The following is a 23,099-nucleotide window of genomic DNA, read 5'->3' as shown; positions in this document are numbered from 1 at the left end:
CATCTTGGGGAACGAGGGTTTCTGTATTATATTGAACAACCTCTAGAAGAGGAGACTGTGTTGCTTTTTGAAAAGAACTTTGTGCAGACTATTTGGCTAAAAAGGATACATTGAAAGCTTCTTTTAGCTTTGAACTTGAAGAAATGTCTATAAAGCTGGAGCTGAGATTCAGGTGAAGAACCCTGAGCCCTGTTTTAGATTCCTCTCCTACCACTGCAGGCATCAGATGCTTTTTGAGAGCTGGTAAGGAGTTCAGCCCTAGTTTGAGCACCACTTGGCAACCAAGAGTGGCTTAATTTGCGGGCAAAATTTCATCTCTTAAATTGGATGGTGGCACACAGATATCCCTTCTATTATTCTTAAAGAATTTTTGTATATTTAAAATACTACATTAAAAAAAAAAAAAAGAAAGCCTCTCTCCCCTCAGCTCCCCACCAAATGGTGATCCCTGGTTCCCTGAGCTGTGCTGGAATTTTCTCAAGGCCTCACCACTCTTGTTCCCCGGCTGGCACGTTCCTAGCACTCTTAAGGCTCACCTCTAGCTTATGATCGTCAGAAAAATTCAAGATCTTTCCATGTCAAATCCACTATTCAGGTGAGTTAACATACATCTGTCTCTTGGTGGGATACGCGGTGCACAGCAGGACATTAGGGATGTTGGCTTCCTTGTTTCCTCCTTTCCTCTCTCCTTGTGTCTGACCCCCCACCCCAATATGATTTGCTCCCCAGGTGTACTGAACAGACCACCTCTCCCCTGCTTGGAAGGTACGGTGTGTGCACCTGTCCACCTGCCTCTTTCTCCTCCATCCTCTCTCCAGCTTCTGTTTGCAAACAGGGAGCTTCTAGAGAGCAGGGATGGTGCTCTTCCCCTGTGCGATTCCAGCACCGGGCACAGGTCATGGGCTACATACAGTTAACTAAACAGCAACAAGCAAACATGAATAAGGACCAGACCCGAAGGAAACTGAAGGGGTTTCCCACGAGGGGCAAAGACCTGACGTGGGAAGAAAGGAGCGGTAGGTGTTCCTAAGACTTGTTAACCACTTGCTTAGGGGCTAGCAGTTGGCTCGGTGTTTTATCTACGTCACAGCATCCATCTTCACACCAATCTGTTGAAATAGACGTTACTATTATTCCCATCTTTCACTTTGGAAAATCGAGGTCAGAAAGGTGAATTATCTTTACAAAATTATAAAACACATCATCTGTAGAGCTGGGAAGTTAAGCCATATCCCAGGCAACGCTTTCTTCTGTATTACACTATTTCTTGGTGTGTCAGGAGGGCTCTTGATGTATAGAAAGTAGAGAAACTCGTCCCTGCTCCCTACTTAAGACAACCTCAGACCTCTTTGGCTGGCAGTGTGTCACACCAGCCACCACAACACGTATGTATTGATCACATAACTACACGAGAGTGCCTCTTGCCTCCTCTCGGTCCAGCAGGGAGACTCAAAGGTGGGAAAGATGAGACTATGTGAGTCTGATTTATTTTTATTACAGTATCCCTGAGAACAGGGGAAAAATGACAGATATGCTCAAAATGTAGCAGTCTCCAAGCTTGCAGTTTTGAAAGCATGCATTTATAGAATAAAACACCTTCCTTTTCCCCCGTTCTCTTTATAGCATTCATCTTCCTGCCCTGCAAGCTTTCATATGTTTGAGCTTGGCCTGCGCTGTATGGCTGCATTAATCTAGCTTGCCTACTTCCTTGTCAGGTCTACAGCAAGGGTCTACATATTGTGGCCTGCAAGCTAAGACTGGCTTTTTTTTTTTGCTTTTTTCAATGCTTAAAAAAAATCAAAAGGAAGAGATTATTCCATAGCACATGAAAATTGTATGAAATTAATATTCACAAATCTCGAACTCTCAATTTATACTTCAACAGAAAATTATATGAAATTAAATTTCAGTGTCCGTGATTAATTTTTTTGGAATACAGCACCACCCACTCATTTCTGCATGTATGTGGCTGCTTTTGAGCTGTGGTGACGGAACTGAGTAGTTGTGACAGAGACCTTATGGTGGGTCAGACACAAAAGACAAGGGTCTTTATTACAGCAAAAACAACAGGTAGACATTATATATAAAAATAGATTTTAAAAAGTCTCTGCTATATAGTACTATGTTGAATATCTTGTAATAACCTTTAATAAAAAATATGAAAATGAATATATGTATATATATGCATGACTGGGACATTGTGCTGCACACCAGGAACTGACACATTGTAACTGATGTTACTTCAATTAAAAATAAAAAAGCAACAACTGGAGATTAATGTACGTTTGTACAGGTTTGGGCAGGGTCACAATTCCCTCCACGGGGGTCACACAAAGATCTTACCGTGGGCACACGCACGTGCTGTGGGCTGTGTTAGAGGAAGCTGGGGAGAGTCACCACTTTCGTGGCCCATGGAAGTAAGCCCACTGTCCAAGGGGAGACATTACCTCATCCCTCAAATCTGCTCACAGCAAACACAACCCTGAGAAATGGCCCAGATAAAGCGTTGTCGGGACCTTGCCTTCTTGTTGCACCCAGGAAGAATACATGGGGCGCTCAGGTCCCATTGCAGGTGACCCCTCCCATCAAGGCACTGGTAAATGTCTGGGGGTTTCACATCTTATCGTGTGATGGCTCATCTTAAACACGCTTTGAATGGATGACACTCATTAACCCACGTGTCACCCATGTCCTCATCGTGGCGGTTTATTTTCAGTCTTGTGTTGTGCTAGTGTTCTGTGTCAAATCAGGAGAAAACTTATATTTTTCCAATGTGTTATGATGAAATCCTCTTCATTAATTGGATTACTAAAAATCCAAGAGCCCATTAGTATTTCTCTCCAAAATATAACACTTCTTAAAGAAACACTGCTCTGGTACAAGCTGAGAAATATTTTTGTTGCAATTCACTTCACTATTTGGTTATAGTTCAAATTTCTACTGATTTTATTGATCCTCTTTATAACTTCTGCCTCAAATTCTATTATTTTTTTGCCAGATTTTTTTTCTCAATAAAACAATAGATATAAAGATGACAAAAGAAAGTACCCAATTCAGGTTAGGGTTTCTCTCAAAAGAAGAACCCCCCCAATAAAAGGATTTTAGTATACGTAGTTTGATTCGGGAAATGATTCCTGAAAGTATCAGTGAGGAATGGGGAAGTGAGACAGAGATTCATAGAGAGACAATGATGGAGTGTCTCATGATGTAATCAGGATAGGCTGCTGAGCCTAAACCAATCTGGGAACTTGGGGAGTCAGTATAGAGGCTTCAGTCGTATCTCCCCTGAGTGACGAGGGGTGTGGGAGCTGGGGAATTGATACGCCAACATCTTCGGTCACTTTTGAGATGAGTTCTGGGTACAGGGGCAGGTGTTTATATTCTCTGGCTATGAATCAGAGATCCTAGGAGAAAAGTAAACAAAATGGCAGTTGGGGGTCAGCTTTACGTACTGCAGTATAATGGCCTGGAGGGGGGGACATGGCTGTGGTCCCACAACGTCTGGTAATCTTTAAAATATTTCTGATTTCTTCACTGATTTGTTAAAAGTGTTTTGCAGTGCTTTTCCATATTGCAGTAACATTCCCAATTCAATTTTCCCTTAGTGATATCCTACAGATGTCCATTTTATTCCCGGAGAGTAGAATGAGTGCTGAAATTGGGGGAGTGGGGGACAATGACGTTAGTCAAATGTAGCTAACCTATCATGCAAATTATAGCAAAAGTTATGACCGCGTGGATGGATGGCTAGGAGCCCTAACATTCATCTCTGAAGGACTGACAATTCTTAGAATATTCCTGTAACAAAGACTCTGAGACTATTTCACATACGTAAGCCGAGTTCCGCCGCGTTGCCCCCACTTCCGAGATTACTTCTGCTTTAACGCCATGCTGTGCCTGCAGGATATTTAGCTTCCTCTCTGGGAAGCCTCCCACTCCAGGAGGGTTCTCATGAGGTCATCTGATCCTGTGATGCTATGGGCCGAACTGAGTTACCTCTTATGGACTCACGGCCTCTCCATGCTGCTCAAGCGTCTGCATAAACATTTGCCCCTAAGGTGGCACTGATAACGCAAACTTTTATTTTCTCATAGATTTTACGGAAGACTTGGAAGCAACACATGGATTTACTAACGCAGAAAGAAGGGGAGAAAAAGAAATTAATTTAAAACTCAGTACTGGATAGAATTGCTCTTAAAGTTCATTAGACAGAAACCTACCCTCACGGGGACTTCTAAGAGCCTCTAGCATATTATCTTTCTAATTCCCTTTAGTCTCTGCTTTCATATCTTTTCCCACCTTTACATCTAAAATGAGAAAAAGAAAAACTACACACTCTTCTTTCCAGGTCTCACTGGAGAGAGAGAGTTAACGGGATACCCTCTCCCCAGAAAAGGTAGGATTTTCGGTGATCAGATTGTTTGGGGCCGCTTAACCCACATCAGGGTACTAGCACTGGCCTGTTTGTTGATGTTCTTTTTGCTTACGAGCCCACAGATTAAGGAAAAATTTGGACTGGACTTGTGACCCGAGGCTTCCAGTACCCCATCCCAAGATCTTCCCCCTGAACCTCTGGGAACACCACAGTGCATGTATTTAGATAATAAAATAGAAGAGCAAAAGGGACCTCTGAGGACCCTGGCGTCGTCCTGGAGGGGTGTCCATGTACAAGAGCAACTCTTCTGAAATGGTATCCGATTCAGTACCGACCTAGAACCAGTTTTCCCTCTACTCACGAGAGCATCTGAAAACCGAAGCAGCCACAGGGCCAGCCTAAGTCCAACAGGGATTAAGTCCAAAGTGAAGAACGCGGTCCCATCTCCCTCCGCGGCCCCCCGTGTGTTGGCCTGGCACAAGCTTGCGTCCTCACACGGCCTTTGAACACAGAGAATGGAGCTTTTCTTCTGCGTGTCTGGCTTCGTTTCCACGTCTGAGCTCTCAGCTAACACAGTTTCGAGTGTGTGGGAGAATGAAGTCGCGTTTCATTAAGGACCGTGAAAGGGCACTGGGAGTCAGACCGCCTATTGTGGTTTGAGGTGGTGGTGCAGCTTTTAATCACGGTGCCTGCCTTTCATATCTGTGTATTCTTTGCAAAGTGGGGGAAAAAAACTGCATTTCTAGGCGTATTAGAATATGAGAATTTTTTTGCCTTTTTCACAACTTTTCTTTAAAGTTAGTTTCTAGATTATTACTATAATAAAAAAAACACGTAAAGAGCATTTCCTCTTCTTATCAGACTCACGTTGTTACCGTACTAAACCTTTAGCCAGCAGCCTTTCAAGGCACTTGCTTCTAATTCGATTTTTATTAATGTTTGGCAAAAATGAGAGTTGGAGCCTTGTATCTTTTTATTACAAATATTCTGCAATTTAGGCTATGCCCTGGGAACTTTGATGCCTGTGTAGGAGACTGCTTAGTAATCATCAAAATTGGATCTGACAAAACCATTTAGTAGTGTTCAGTCTGCCACGGCTCAATGGCACTTTTTTTTCCTCCTTCTTCTTCCCAGCAAGTTCTTTGCGTGCCTGGTCTGTTTTTCCTTGACGGGAGTAATTATGCTCTTGTAGCTAAGTTAGGGAGCAAATTTCAGCCAACAATTCACGATTGTATTTTTGCAGCACTGAAAGTTGCTTTTCAGAAGCAATTTGCAATACATGCTAGGGGTCTCATGCAAACCACATTGATGACTTAAAATTATTTTGGACTTTAATTTTCATTGCTTTTAGAATCTTCTGGACACAGGGACCGTGATGGAGAATATGCAGGCAATGGGCTAGAAAGAATTTACTGTTCTTCTCAAGGTTTACCATCCCTTGGGGTCTCTCACAGTGTTTATTGTTTGCCAGAGCCACACTGGCCCCCAAAATATGCTCTTCTTTTTCTTGAAAACTAGCCAAGCATTTATACCTAACCCATTTCTTATTTTCTCTAACAGCCAGAGGGGGCTAAGATTTCACTAAAGATTTAAGGAAGAACACCAAAAGAGAAAAAAGGAATTAAAAGGAAAATGCATACAGTATAAGGTTATCCACATCACCATGTAAAGAATTCTAAATTTATCTTGTATCACTAAGACCCCACTCTACCCCGTTTGTAAGAAAAGTATCACCCAAGGATGGGTCTCAGTGTTTCAGTCCCCTTCTCAGCAGCCACGCCCCTTTGAGGGTTGTCTTACACACACACTCACTTAGAAAGCACACGAAAGGATTTAACACTATCCCCCTCCCCCAGTCATCAGTCCCAGCCAAAAACAGTCCTTATGCTTCTTCTGGGACCTATCAGAATATGGAGACTTTCTAGCCACAAATGCGATCTCTATCTACTTGGTAGAGAAAAAATCAAATATGATTTCCCTACACTTGGGGGAACAGGCTCTAGGAAGCCTGTTGGATTAGGTTGGGGTCCAGACTGTAAGGATACTTGAGGTGAGTCTATGAAATTTTCCTGAAGACAGATGGATGCATATTTTTATACACGGAGAATTAAGAATCAAGTGTATGGTCCCTGAACACGCACGTGTGTGTAGATGGAAGTGAAGTGCAGAGAACGAGAGTCTGGGATACGTGCACCTGGAAGAGAAAAGGGAAAAGATAACCCAAGGACCAGGGCCCCTAACACAGGCGGAGGCGTCAAGTTGTGAAGGTCCCTGTGAAAACATGCAGGCTGGTCGTCCTCACACGTGAATGTACCCCAGAACCCCTTGTTCACGGGGTTGCTGGCCCTCACCCCAGAATCTCCGGTTCAGGACTGCTGGGGTGGGGCCCAAGACCTGGCATTCCTAACAAGCTTCCAGAGGATGCCAATTCTGCTGGTCAGGGGACCACACTTTGAGAATCTCATGGTTTAAGCCACTCTCCTTTGCCTAGTGGACAGGTAGTGCTGGATCTCAGCAAAGATGTGATGGACAATGTGTGTGTCCATTCCTTCTGCGTGCCGTTTCCTATGTGATTGATCCACCTCCTTCTGCCCCTACTAACAAGTGCCTCGTTTTTCAGCCGCAGGTAGCGTATTACCCATGATCCTTCTTGTTGCTTAAAAGCAGCCACCTGCCCCCTACAGACAGTGCCATCAGCGTTCTCCGTTTCCTAAATATGTGTGTTATCCTGCTGCCGGTCATGCGTCACCTCACATACTTTGGGAAAAGACTTCTAGTTATGAGCACAAATGAATGAATTTAAAATGAGAAATATTCTTGGACAGAATTGGGCTGACAGCCTCCGCCTACCCAGTTAACACGAGGCAGAATACCGCAAGGTAGGAGTGAACGCGTGAGTGCAGGAGCCAGTCTGGGGCCACGTCCCCTCTTCCTGAGGTTTCCCAGATCCTCCCTGGAATCTGACTGCATCTTCTGACTCCAGCGAATGCTGGTCCTGCCTACGTGATTGACAGGAAGGACTGGCAGTTAGTCCCGTTTGGTTTGCACAGGGGTGGCCATTAAGAGTTTCCTTTACCACTCTCATTTTTTTCTCTTGTTAATAGAGACAGAGCACACTTCACGTGGCTACAAAAATGCCTACAGACATGTTCCCACCTCACCCCTTCCTTCCTTGGGGGACTCGCTCCCTCTGCAGCATGATGGAGGCAACCGTAGGGGTGCCTGCTCAGAGCGCCTTCGAGGGAGCCCTTGCTCTGAGCAGTGCAGCTGGCCGGCAGCCCGGTGCTGGACCGCTGGGCTGTGCAGCAGCAGCCCGCCTAGGCTGCGCCCTCCGCGGCTGGGATGCTCCCAGCCAGTGGCTGAGCACGGCAGGGCTGCCCGAGCAGAGTCACTTCTGCCTGAAGCTCCGCTAACTCCTCGAATCGGCAGCTGAGCTCCGGGTACCCGGCTGCCTGGCTGAGATGCCCAGAACAGCCCTGCCGTCTGGACCTCTCCCTCCTCACTCCTCCCCACCCTCCCTCTCCCATCACTGGAGCTAGGACATGCACGGAGGTCTGAAGGCTTTCCCCTGCCTGCTCGTGTTCTTTCTGCTCTACTTTCACCGGCATGTCCTCAGTAAATCTCTTCGTTCTATTTCTGTCTTGGTATCTTGGATCTAAACTGACACCATTACTGAGTTCTGCCCCGCTTTCCAGAACCATGCTCAGACTCCTCATCCAGGCCACCCGTCCTGTCCAGAACTTTCCTTCTGCTCCTTTTCCACTCATGTCTCACACGATCAGCCCCGAAAGCATGCCCCTCAGGCACACATACACGCACTGAAATTTCTAACCCCGGACTAGGGCTCAATTCCTCCAGCATGACAAGGCTGGCAACTCTGCCCACGTGAATCCAAGAAAGTAAGGGCAGCTCTTCAGCAGATGGAGGCAAAGAGATCTTTGCATCACCAAATGCAGGCTGTAGCCCCAAATCTCAAACGGAGGTTGTACGTATGCCCCCCCACCATAACTACTCTGATGGGTGGCGTGTGAACGTACACGGAGGCATTTCTAGCTGTCAGACTGATTGGGGATGGTGCGGAGAAAGAGGAACCCTCCTACACTATTGGTGGGAATGTAAACTGGTGTAGCCACTACGGAGGACAGTATAAAGATTCCTTAGGAAATCAAAAACAGATCTACCATCTGATCCAGCAATCTCACTCCTAGGCATAGATCCTGAGAAAACTATAATTCAAAAAGATACATGCACCCCAGTGTTCATAGCAGCACTGTTTACAACAGCCAAGACATGGAAACAGCCTAAGTGTCCATCAACAGATGACTGGATAAAGAAGCTGTGGTATGTGTGTGTATGTATGTGTATGTGTATATGTGTGTGTGTGTGTATATATATGTATATGTGTGTGTATATATATATATTCATTCATTCAATGGAATACTACTCAGCCATATAAAAGAATAGAATAATGCCATTTGTAGCAACATGGCTGGATCTGGAGATCGTCATTCTAAGTGAAGTAAGCCAGAAAGAGAAAGAAAAATACCATATGATATCGCTTATGTGGAATCTAAAAAAAGACACAAATGAACTTATTTACAAAACAGAAACAGACTCACAGACATAGAAAACATACTTATGGTTACCAAGGGGGAAGGGGGTGGGAAGGATAAATTGGGAGTTTGAGATTTGCAGATACTGACTATTACATACAAAACTGATAAATAACAAGTTTCTACTGTATAGCGCAGCAAACTATATTCAGTTTTTTATAGTAACATATAACGAAAAAGAATATGAAAAGGAATATATGCATGCATATGTATGACTGAAACACGATGCTGTACACCGGAAATTGACACAACATTGTAAACCGACTATCCTTCAATAAAAAAGAATGCAAAAAAAAATTGATTGGAAAGTACTCATGCTGCTTAACAGTCAGGGCCAGAAATCCCAAATGTGCTGCGAAGTCCAGGCCAGTCCCATAATATCAAAGAACAGTCCTGCTCGCCGTGCCCAGGAATGCCTGCTTTAAGAGATCTTGAACATGGTCATTTAGGTTTATTGGATCTTGACATTTTCATCTACACAAATGAAAATATGAAAACTACTTGCCCCTAACATAGTGCCCAGTCTGTATCTCAATTGATAATATTTTCTTTTATTTTTCCTTCTTTTTCTCCTCCCTATCTCACAGGTTGCTTTGAGGCTCAAATGAGATGCTATACACGAGTCTGCTAAGTTAAGAATAGGGCTTCACCCCTTGTGGTTAAAATGTGGATAGATGGCTATTTAGTATTACAATCTTATTTTACAAAAGAGTTAAGCAAATAAATATAGTTAGGGCACTTTCTCCACCTCAAAATTGCACTTATAAAAGGTCCTTTTTTTAAAAAGTTGTTTCCTTTATGCACCCCAACACAAGCTCTCCAAGCCTCACCTGGACAAGTTTTGCCCCCAGTTTGCTGGATATCATGGTAACTTCCCTCAGAGCCCATCCCCGGAATCCAAGGGCATGCCAAGGCTGTTCTGATGAATGTATTGTAAACAGAAAAGGTTAATGTATTCAGGTTCCTGTTTAATTGAAAATCCCCAAGGAGCAAGCAATCTTCTGTAAGAGGAGGAAAAGGACAGAGAGGAAGCAGCTGGGCAAGGTGACCTAGTCCTGCTCCCCCCGCCACCCCCGCCCCGACCCTCTTTTATACACGGAGCAATCGGCTTTTCTGTTATTTTTTTTCTCAGAATCACCTATTGTGTGTTGTACCTCGTGTGGACGCGAGCGTTGGTCATGGCCACCATCTCCTTTCCGACTCAGTGGATGTCTAAAGCTTCAGAAGCTTCCATCTTGTCTTCACCGTGAAAACAAGGCTCTGGGTTTGAGCTTGGATATCAGGCGAATGCTTCCTGGAATATCCTGGATGCTCAGTACATTTTGGGAGAATGTAATTGCAAGTCAGTACACTCTTTGGGGGTAATTTGACTTGGCAAATTTCCTTATTCCCTTTGTCACTTCCCCACCAGGTGATAAGAAGTGTGTGTGTGTGTGTGTAAGAGAGAGATAAGTGCAATCTTTACACACTAAGGAGAGAGTAAGCCTTTTTGAGACGTTGCTATGTATGAATTACTGATTATAAGTTTTGCCCACTACAGACAACAACATAATACTTTATGGCCAAGATCTGTCTGATCATCTGTTCCAATACTAGATACAGTTTCATCAGAAAGGGCTTTAGGATGACAAGGAAAGGGTTACTTGAGGATAACTGAACTCACCCCACAGAATGAGGATGATAAACTGTGTATTTAAATTTGTTCTAATTATATAGCTGCGTTAGTATATATAGAACAATGAACTACTCACTGGAACAGTGCTTGTCTTCATGGGCAATTGGTAAAACTGTAACCAACCAGGCAGTTAAAGAAAATGCCTCTGCTTTGGCTTATTTGCACATTGTTTCTCATTCAGGGTCATTAACTCTGCCTCTGCCCTGTGCTGTTCTTGGCCCATGCGTATGGCGGGGGATGGTAACTGGTACCACCACGTTCTAAGTAGAGCATCGTCACCAGTGGCTTCGTGATGTCTCTGGAGCCTCCTGTCTCTGTTCAGGTCCCAGTTTTGCCATTAAGAAGCTGTATGACGTTGGGCAAATCCCTTTACCTATTTATGTCTTAGGTCTCCTCATCTGCAAAAAGAATGATGACTGGACCCACTAGAGTTGTTGTAAAGATTAAAATGAGTTAAAAATTATGAAGTGGGAGTAGTCTACTACAAATTGAATGACCCTGAAGTTTAAGTTATTGCCCTTATGGACTGTGATTAGAGACCCGTGTGCCTTGCATCTCAGGGGGGTGAGACAGCGCATCCTCTTTTGCCAGGTTCTGAAGCATTCTGGCTGCAGCTGTGTCTTAGGCTGGACGGGTCTTCTCTCAAGCTGTGCCATCTCTGTTCTCTGCCTCATCGCTTCTGATTCTGCCCTCTCTCCCCCTCTCTCTCTCCCTCCCCATCTCCTCCCTGATCTGTGATGCAGCAGTGGGAAGAATATTACACTATTTTCTGGCTTTGGATGGGAAGAGGAAGCATTTCTGAGTTTCGACCAACCGGAAAATGCCCCCCTTTCACGTTCCCCTCAAAATAGAAAAAACAAAAGTGAGCAACAAGCGAACAAATGGACATTCATATTCACCACCTTTCCCCACTTTGGCAGCTAGAGGATTTCAGTCTAAGCCCTTCATGACCGTACCGACAAGATTGTATTAGTCTGCATAGAATATGAAGCCAACCTGTGGTTGGTAACATGTGAACCAATTATCTTTTTTTTTTTTTTTTGACTGTTCTGCCAAATATGGTGCATTACTTTTTTTTTTTTACATTTTTAAAAATTGAGTTATAGTCAGTTTACAATGTTGTGTTGCTTTTTTCAGTTATACATGAACATGCATATATTCCATTATCTTTTATACAAGGTTGTGGTAGGCAGTCTCTAACATGCTCCCCCAGTGATACCCACTCCATCATTCCTACTGCTGTGTAATCTCCTCCCTTTGAGTGTGGGCTGGACGTAGCGACTTGCTTCCAAAGAATAACATTTGACCAAAGTTAAGGGATGGCACTTCCGAGATTCTTTTATAATAGACTCAGGCTTCTATTTTGCTCACCCTCTCCCCTCACTCTCTGCTTGCTCTGTTGGAAGCCAGCCGCTGTGTTCTGAAGGGTCTAATGGAGAAGTCCTTGACCTCCAGTCAACAACCACTAAGAACTAAGACTCTCAGCCCTGCAGAAGACTTTCAAAGAACTGAGTCCTGCTAACAACTCCTGATGGAATCTTGAAGCAAATTCTGCTCCAGTGGAACCTCAAGTTGGCTGTGGCCCTGGTAGGAAGTTGATCACAACTCTGTGAGAGACCATGAATCAGAGGACACAGCTGAATTTTACCCAAATTCCTAACCCATAGAAACCATAACTGTGTGTTGTTCTAGGATGCTAAATGTTAGGCTAATTTGTTATACAGTAAAGGTGTCTAATGTACTTTCATTAGCTGACTTTTTAGGGACTGGGGAGGAGGTAGAAGAGTTCTTAAAAATTTATTTTTAACTAAAGGCTCATCTGAGAAATTCTTTTTTGTGGTTCTTTTTTTTTTAACCTTTCTTAAATATCTAAGACTCTTCTTTTGTCTCGGTCATCTGAGTCTAGTAAATGTAATTGGATTTGTATTTATGATGGAAACTCTTGCAAGTAATCACTTTGAAGATAAATTCTCACTTTACCACAATCATTTCATCATCACCACCATCATCTCATCTCCAATTTGCTGTGTGTCAGGACCCGCTTTAAGTATCCTACATCGCTCATCCTCACAACAACCCTATGGGGTAAACACATTTTTGTAATCCCATTTTACAATATGGGAAGTGGAGGCACAGAGAAAGTATGTAACTTGACCCAGGTCACTCTGCTAGTCAGCAGCAGAACCAGGATGCAAATCTCGTCTGTTAGGCTCGAGTATGAGATCCTGACCACTCTGTGATTCCACGTCTCCCAAGGACTCCTCAAGCTCAGACAGAGAGAGAGGGAAGGTATGGGAGATTACAGTGACAATGGTCTCACAACACTGAAAGAAGTGGAGGACTTTATTGTTTTGCAACCATTCATTTGATGGTTTATGGTTTTCACGTGACTCACCTTTTTCTCTGAAATGTGAAGAATAGCAAAACATCAAATTTTTTCTGTGACAAAATTTATTATTAACGTTGTTATTCTTTTACTCAGAATAAATAGATTAGTACACTCTCTCTCTGGAGCCCCAAATTGTGTGTATGTTGAGAAAAGAGATAAAAAATACCGTGGAATGATGAAACACCTGCTAATGAAGACAGTGATGGAGGGTAACTGCTTCTCCATGACTGTGCCCTCTTTACGCTGCATTGTTTCATCTTTCCACAATTGAGGAGATACATGCATCTTTCTACCCCAGTTTTACATTTTACATTTACAAGGAAATAGAGTAATTTCCTTCAGGATGTATCTTAGAGAATTTTGACTATCAGATCAAAGAATTTAAATCATATTTTAAAGGTAATGGGAAAAAATGTGAGTCACTGTGTTGGGAAAAGCTGTAGGAGCAATCCGTGGGTCACACTCTGAAGTTAAATTTTGGGAAAATTATAAGACATTGAGTCCATCTACTCACCTACTCTGAGCCTCTTGCTTTAAAACAAAAGCAAAACCAGAGTCAAAACACAAATCTGCTACTCACATGATTGGCCCTCTAGAGCTTTTTACCTTGCCTTTCTCTGGAGTAAACTTTATCAACTCTTCCCCACGTGCAGAGAACACCCTAGCTCAGGGGTGGTGGTTCCAACTGGGTATTCATGTATTTTCTGATCTACTATAGTCATGCTTTGCTTGTGTTTAAAATTTTTGGAATATTTTGTAAACATTTTTCACCCCATCACATCTGACAAGTTCAAAAGCAGTAAAAAGGCTGATATTTCAGGAGGCTTATTAGACGAACACACGTTGGCTGAATCTGTATTGTGTGCTTGTGAACCAACGCATTTTCCTTGGTGCTGTCTGAGTTTACGTATTTTAGACGGGGGGCGCTCCTAGGGGATTAAGTGGGGGAATTTCTGACAAGTCTTCAAGGCCTTTCAAGGCAGCCCTTTGTCCCATGCCACTACTCTGATTGTAAAAATTTATCATCAACAGTTAACAGTCTCCTTTATGGTCTTCTGATTCAAATTCAATTTTCCAAATATGATCTGATCAGTACAGAGTACAATGAGAGTATTACTTCAGATCTGCACATCTGACTCTCATTTACACTAATTTTAAGGGTTAGAGCTACTTTGTCCCACGTCACTTTGCCATCAACACTGAACTCTGAGATTTTTCCATAGGCATGGCTGCCAATCCAAGTCATTCTAGTTCTGTATTTTATTATTAATATCATGTGTGTTCCACCTATTTGAGTATAATTAGAACAAAACTTGTAGAATTATAAAATCAAGAAAAATTCAAAAATTGTATTTGGAGTTAAAATGTAAAACTTAAAAAAAAGAATGATTCAAAACAAAACCCCAAACCCCAAACCTCCAGAGGGATAAGTTATAATATCGATATCAGGGGAAATGACCACACAGTTTATTCTGAGCTCCCTGGTAATCAAAAAAATAAAAGTAAAAAAAAAGGGGGGGGCTGAATTTTAGGATTCTAGTAATGGTTCAGTTCAGAATTCAAGAATAACTATATCTGTTATATAGTATGCTTTCTGTTCCCAGTGAGTTCTGTTCAAATGTAAGAAATATATTGCACTGACTGAGCACAAGTTAGTTCTTGATAACCTTAAGAAGAAGAGAACAGGCCCTGCCAGGAGACACAGGATAAGGAAGTTTGGTTTTGATGTCGAGCGAGGGTAAGGCATTCTGGAAAAGCTAGGTCCTGGAAGGAAGGGGTGGACGCCACACATCTTTTGCTGGCATGGAGAGCGGCTGAATGGTGGCATCTATGAAAGCAGTGGGGAACGGCAGGTTGTGTGGAACAAATTTTAATATTCACGCATCCCATTGTCACATTCTGATTTTCCATTTGGTCTCAATCGCTAGTGGAAAAAAACAAAAGATTGGTTGAATCTGGTTATTTGGATGGTTCATGAATGCCTTCTTCCCTGGATGCACCTTGGGGGCTGAGCTGCCTCCTTCCATGACTGCTTTGGGGAGAATGATAACAGACGATGTCACATGTGTTATCTTTAAAGCTTCTGAGAGACATTCTTAATCCTGCCATGTCACAACTCACTCTTCAATCACCAGACATTGCGAAGTTCACGTCAATTTGATCTTGTAACTCATCCATTACTCCTGGGCTGATGGTGACAGCTGTCATTAGTTTAATGATCAGAGTTACCCACTGTCGTAATTAAGGTGATCACTTAAGGAGGCTAGGTGTATCATTACTTAATACATCAAATTAGGAAAGGATGTCATGCCTGGGCACACAAAATCGCCCATCATTTTTGAAGATGAGTCAATCCATTAAATGCTTCTCAATAAAATAACCATGTGGGCCTTCAGGACGTATCATTTTCTGGGGGATCTTAACTAATGGCATGAGGTGGGGCTCTCCCAAGCTCTAATGTTGGCCATTATGGCCAAATGAAAGTTCCCCTGACATCCATCATGTCACGGACGTGGCTTCACAACTGTGACGCTTCACGTGTGTGGCTGCAGAATGTGGAATCATGTTTCCATGCCCAGATCACCCACTATCTACACAGTCCTAGAACCTTTTCAAGAAGTGATCTTTCTTTCCATTGGCCCATCAAAACTTTTCCCCTTTAACACTCTGGACAATCTTTTGCAGTTGACGGTGTTTTTTTTGTTTGTTTTAATTTATAAAGCCCTTTTAAAAACTCTCATAAAGAACTGGAGGGCAGTTATTTTATTTTCCTCTGCAGCTTTCTTGGGACATGTGTCAGGCATGTCCTGACTTGATTTTCATTAACCAGGGGCTTTCTGGATGTTTCCTACAAGAACAACAGCTCCTGGATACCAGCTTCCATGCCACATGTCTCTCTACTAAATCTAGCACTGATTTCTCCCATTATCTTTTAATTTTTTCAAGCCTCAGAACCAATCACACAATGATTCTCTCAACATGTGTTGATGAGAAGTTGAAATGAGACAGATCATTTTGCTTGTTTATCGAAACACCCCAGGGATGACTGCAAAGGACTTAATGGTACCAACCGTCTGCATAGGTCCAGTGGCCAAACTGGCTAAAATTGAATTAACTTCATCAGAATTTTCACTGGGATTCAGTGTTCCTTTTTAAAGTCCCATCTAGCCATTCATTGATTTATTTAAACACTTGTTCATTCATTAATCTGTCATTTAACAAGGATTTATTGAATTCCTTCTGTGTGCCAGACGCTGTGGAAGAGGTATGGAGGTAAATAAGATTAGGCCACGTTGTAGAAAGTTTTAGGTCCTTTGGGCTGATTACTGTCTAGCAAGGGAAGCAGACATTTGAACTGATAACTATAATATATCGTAACATGTACAATCTTAGCGATTAGTCAGTAACTGTGAATACACAGACCGCACAAAGACTAATTCTGCGCTGGAACTTGAAGAAAGATTTCAGAGAAGTGGGGTCACTTATTTTGAATGTTGGTGAGTCAGTGAGAATTTTCTAGACAGATGGAGTTGCAAAGAGCTTACCATGCTCAGGAAAATAAATGGAAGGTGGGGGGAAATTAGATACATGGCGCACTTAAAAGAGAGGAGAGACTCCGAGTATGGCATGGAGAGGAGGCTGGGGCCAGCCGAGCATGTGTCTTACAAGCTCTGTTGAGTCATTTGGATGGTCCTGTTGGCCCTTCATCTTCAAAGTATAGTACCTGACCTAAAAAACCTTTTGTTCTCCACACAAGTTCACTGGTTATCTTGGGACAAAGAACTATATAGAGTTGTTCAGCTTAAAAAAAGAAATGTGCCAAATTTTCTATCCTTTTATGTAACAGGTATTTTCAGTCGTATTCTATTTAGCCGCATTTTTTTTTTTTAGAGATGCCAGAATGCAACCCTTGAAGGTAAAGAAGATGTTTTAAATTTGTAAGTAAAACTAACCTTTTTAACATGGAAAAGATAAAAATAACTGGAAATATTTTCATTGTTATGTGATTTTTACATATGAAAACTATATAAATATATATTTATGCCAGCTATAATTTTTTTCAAAATCAACCAAAGAACTTGGAAATAGAATTTTCAACCTGTGTAAAAATAAAAGATGGAAGTGCTCAATTTTTTTTCAACAACAACTAAGTATAATAAGGGAAATTTGCCTATTGAACTCCAGTAGCAGTAAGAAATCTTTGCATAGTTGGCAGATAAGATTGCAAAATGTGGTTCATAACATGAACGATTGAGCCAGGTTTCCCATTTAATTCTGTGTTTTTATCATGAGGCAGATTTTCAGATATACAATCATCAAACTCAAGTATCACAATATATTCAGCTTAGCACCATACTTTCAATTTGGAGTAATTTAATGGCTTAAATGAAAATTTTCAGAAACAATAAGCCATTTACAATCCTATATGTCTCTCAATATTAAATATGTATTTATATGAATTATGTTATATTACCAGTAATTTTTTAGAATTAAAAAGTAAAATAAGAATATATTTATTTTATCTTAATTCTTTTAAAATGTCTATTCTGAGGTAAAAAATATTTTGAGGTATAACTAGTATTGTCCATATTATAGAAAGTGAAAATTTTATAATATTATAAATTTTATAAATATGAAAATTTTATTATAAAATTTATCAATTTTATAAGTCAGATAATTCTGATACATAAATTCTTTAAAATGTGTAAATCAATACATTTCTGAATATGTATATAATTTAAAAGTCGTTGTGTGTATGAATTTGGGGTGTGCAGGGCAATAACATTGCATAAATAGGCCTGCGTAAATAAAAACGTTTGGATTCTGTTGCTGTGGAGAACAAGTCATTGGTGTTTTCTACAGAGGAACTTGCACTGACTTGGATAAATCATAGCCTTTAATCCATGGTATATTCTATTCTTTGGTCCTTGATTGACTTCCTCCCTTTTTTAAGCTTTTAAAAAAATTAATTAGATATTTTAAATACGTAACAATTATTCATGGACCCACGGTCCCAAACAAAAGCTCGCCAGCAACCTGCATTGGATTATATTCTTTCTACCAACATATCCCCAGGCCCCCCCCACACACCCTAGGGGTTCACGTCCTGAATCCTGCGTCCATCACTCCCTTGCTTTCTTCTTAATGTAGTTTTATTTTTGATTAGATTTTAATTTTAGAATTCAAAAGTTTGCTTCTTTATTTTTAACTTTAGAGAGAGGGTATCCCACTTTTGGCTTATTCGGGGATTCATTTTTTACCTTAGCATTGTGGTACCGAAGTCCGTATCGTTGTGCAACACTGTGGTTCATTTGTCTTCACTGCTAGAAATCACTGCATTGTTTGATACACGCCAGTGTCCTGTCCACCTCCCACTGCCAGGCGTGCGAACGACTTCGGGTTTTTGCTGTTGTGGTCAGTAGCTCTAAAGACATTTGCGTACATGTCTCGCGAGGAACTGAAGTCAGCGCTCTAGACCGGTGCTGGGTCACAGGCCACGGGAAAATCCACTTTAGGAGGTACTTTCCAGAATGTATTCCATGGTGGTTGCAGTCATTGATCTGTCAGTGGCTTTCCTACAAGAGGTGCCACACAGGATTTATGCATTTTGGACCAATAACTCTGGTAGCAATGCTGGGAATGATAGGAGGGGAAGAGAGACAATTTGTGGGGTCCTGAGGGGGACCATGCCTTTAATGATTTCAGGTATGCTACACACTTTTCAGAAACCTGAACTATTTTTATTAATCATAATAAATGTATGAAAAACTGTGCACTGAGATTCAAGGCCAAGCTCAAGAAAAACTGCTTTATCATCACATCCAACAAGACCACTGACTAAAAAGCACAAATGCTGGGGACATCGCTACTGAAGGGAAGCAAAACCAGTGACGGCAAATGGCCTCATTATTTCTGAACCATGTCCCCACGCCTCGTCCACAAGGCGCACACAGTCACAGCCCTGCATGGAGACTCAGGCCCTAATATTTAATTTTTCTCCAGGGACCCGCATCCCTGCAGTTACCACCTGCCAACAAGTAGAAGAATCTTCAAATATTCTTTTTCCTCAGACTTTCACTGCACTGATATAAACACACACACACACACACACACACACACACACACACACACACACATATACACCCATATATACATACATATATTCAATTTCATATTCTTTAACTTCACTTTTAGAAATTATTTTGCTGAGAAGAAACTCTTAAAAACCACTCGTGTGTATTATCCTCCTAGTAACCAAGACTGCAGTATATTCCTGTTTTATGGAGGATGATATTAGACCTCAGAAGGTTGAAGCACTATGCCCCAAACCACGCAGATCTTAAGTGCTGTGGCTCAGGCGGGAGCCATTTCTGCCTCACTGCAGAGCCTGTGATCTTCCCAATTATCCTCGTGTCTTTAGGCCCTCCTTGTATCGAAGCAACTGCACTGAACCATAAGACATGATGACACAGGACCAAGGAGAAATTAAGCATGTTAAGAAACAGAGACGACGCAATCATCGCTTTCAGAGAAGTCCTTGAATAGTTGTGCTGAAACTGTGCTTAAGTCGACTGTCGGAGCAGAGGGGCATGAGGTAGGCACAGGTGAATTTTGCGTAACAGGGTTTGCTGCACGTCAGAAAGCATCGTGTGGTGTAGACTGGGACTGAGGGCAGCATGGTCATGGGGGGCACCCTCTCCTGAAACTTCAGCACTGCGGATACAGCAAGCCACTTCCCACAGCAAGAGCGCTGGACTGTAGGCGGCCACTCAAGCCGCCGCCGTATCATGGAAAGGATGGGAGAAGGGGGGAGTGGTGCATGATGGTAAGAGGAACTGTATCTTACTACGCTGGGTAATAATTGCCATATTTTGCCTTAGACGGTAGATACGGGAAGATTTTGAGTCAGTGAAGAACCAGCAGCACACATAAATAAATAAATAAACCAGTAACAAACAAACACCCATAAAACAAAATTCAGATCCCTTAATGTAAATGTCGTGTATAAAATTAAACCATCGGCAGCAGATAAAAGCCAACAACACCGCTGTGTATTATCACACACTGCTGAACTGCGGGAAAACAAAATCAGGGGAAATAAATTTGAGGAAGTGCTATTAAGACTAACTTCGAACAAATGGAACTTTATTTCCTCGTCCTAATTAAATAACAAACAAATAAAAAGTAAACAGCGTTTGGGATCGCTTGGCCTTTAATTAAAAGAATCTTTCGAGTTCTCACTCATGTCCACCTGACAGATTTATAGGAAGCTGACCAAATGTGGCTGCATTCTGGAGAGCTTCAGCAAAGCGCAGTAATAATTGGGGCACCAAGCACAAGCTAGTAAACTCCAAAGCTACGCCAAGACTTGAATGGGATAAAATGCCATTAAAAGACAAAGCTATGAAACTTTATTGTGAAATATAAATGCTATAACCCCCATTAAGAATCTTAAGAAATAAAGCCTCCAAAGAAGTTGTTTTGATAATTCCTTTGAGGTTTTTTAAAGCATTACTCCTGTTTCTCAGATACGTCTTTTTTGTTTGAATTTGCCTCCTGTGTGACATGGCACGATAGCTTTATGCAGCCTAAATCCCCATAGCGGGTGCCCCAATATCATCCTGCAGGAATCTGCTGGGAGTAAGGGCTTGGTCCTCTCTGAATTACGCCAGACAGGAACATTGGGAACTAAAACATACATACACCTACAGATGAGTGGCTGTGTTGTTAGAAACATCCGCAGCTTTGCTCCCAGAAAATGCTGGATGTGGCTAAAGTCTTGCTTGGTCATCTGTCGATGGACATTTAGGTTGCTTCCGTGTCCTGGCTATTGTATATAGTGCAGCTATGAACACTGGGGAGCAGGTGTCTTTTTGAATTAGAGTTCCCTCTGGATATATGCCCAGGAGTGGGATTGCTAGATCATATGGTAAGTCTATTTTTAGTTTTTTGAGTTATCTTCATATTATGATATATTTATACTCAGTGATTTAAAAAAAAAACAGTAGAATAATGCCATTTGCAGCAACATGGATGGACCTGGATATCTTCATTCTAAGTGAAGGAAGCCAGAAAGAGAAAGAAAAGTACCATATGATATCACTCATATGTGGAATCTAAAAAAAAAAAGGATGCTAACGAACTCATCTACAAAACAGAAACAGACTTGCAAACACAGTAAACAACAATTTTGTGGTTACTGGGGGAAAGGGGGTGGGAAGGGATAAATTTGGGAATTTGAGATTTGCAAAGGGTAACCACTATATATAAAAACAGATTAAAAACAAATTTCTTCTGTATAGCACAGGGGAAAAAAAAATCTTGCCTGGAAAGACTGTGTGTGATGAGATACCCCACGGGACGCCAGGTAAAGGTGTTTTATCTCACACTGAATGTGGAGGCACATTGTGGCTGGGAGGCTATTGAAACAGGCATGAACAGAACATTTTAGCCAACTCCGTGTTAGCAAAATATTTACCAGTTGCTGTTTGGATGAAATCAGTAATTTTAATAATGCCGGTGATAGCAGAACATTCAGGTTGTAGTAATCCACCGTTCCTCCTTTTCAAGCTTAAGAAGAGGCCAAATTGGCGATTAAATGAAAAAGCAGTGAGGATAATCATTCCCTTACCAAACAGTTCCCATATAATGAGTCTCCATCCTTGAAAGTCTGTTTTAATTTACTTTGGACCATATTAACTAGTTCACTTGAGAAAGGGGGGGGGCTGGTCTATGGGTTCCCTTATTGTCAAGCCCACGTGTAAGTTTCAAAGACCTAATTTAAATGTAAATTAAAATGTATTTTATTTTACAACTTGTGGACTAAGAATGCGGCCTGCCATATCAGTAAACACAGGATGCTGCAGCCACCAAGCCATCAGTCACTTCAGCCGCTCCCCCCACGGTGAGGCCTGAGGAGGCTCAGGAGGGGAAAGCACAGGACACTGGTCCTAGACACCTAGGTGCACATCAAAGGGATGATTCCAGTGAACCCAGAGTTTTGTATCTTCCCGTACATAGAAAAATGCTAAATTTATTAAGATCTGTAATTTTCTTCAATTAACAGTAATCTTCTGATGTTCTGACTACCTGTTTTTTGGGTTTTTGTTTGCCATAAAACGCCTGTTTATGCTGCATCCTGGCTCCTCCCTCACCTCTTTGGGGCAGTCCCTCAGAGCTATCTGAGAGGCTGTCTCCTGGGCTTTAGGTCCTCAGAAAATCCACTGAATAAGAGATAATTCTCAACTTTAGGTTGCACATCTTTTTCAGCGACATAGTCAGTGGGTCAGAAAATCCATGCTTACTTTGGGATATTCTGGGGCGTTAATTCTATGATCATGGGAAATTTAGGCAGGACAATAGTTCTGATGGTCAAGGTGAGATATAACTCTGTCCTCTATTTATACTTGGGAACTCCCCTAAGATAACTTGTTTGAATTTTGCAGGATACCTGCTGTGTAACTCTAATTTGAGCTCCAGTGTTGATTAAGGCCATGAAGGTTTGCCCAATGATGCCCTTGAGGATTTGCTGAAGTCAATTCAGAGTCTATGGGATGGAGGCATAAAAGGCAACCAGCCCTCTTTTATCTTTTTGATGTATAAACTCTTCTGGAAAATTTTGGATTTCAAATTGGGTTAAGTTATGGACAATTGGTTCAGCTTTTTCCTATTGCCCTGTATCTCAGTTTCTACCCTTCTTTCCTTCCTTCTTTTTTTGTGGTTACTGGATACACTTTGGGGGAACCTTCCTGCCCTGATCACATTTATAAGTTTATTCCTCCAGGGAGTCTCCAATCAACACCATCAGCGTCAGGGGCCTCCTCTGTCACAATGGTTGAATTAATCCTTGGTTGTGCCAGAGTCGTATCTTAGGTATTTTGCCAGAGAACCCTGAGCCTCGGGATCTGTTGTGGCATCAGAGGCATGGGTAGCAGCAGCAAAGGCATTTGTAGAGTCCTACAGAATCACCTGCTTTTAGGATTGCAGACTTCAGCATGCCATACGGTACCCCGCTGGAGAACGGCGACTTCAGGCTGATCACAAGCT

Source organism: Camelus dromedarius, chromosome 33 (genome assembly GCF_036321535.1).
Source record: "Camelus dromedarius isolate mCamDro1 chromosome 33, mCamDro1.pat, whole genome shotgun sequence".
NCBI classification, from domain to species: Eukaryota; Metazoa; Chordata; class Mammalia; order Artiodactyla; family Camelidae; genus Camelus; species Camelus dromedarius.
The sequence above is the reverse complement of the archived record's forward strand: the minus strand, read 5'-3'. Positions refer to the sequence as shown.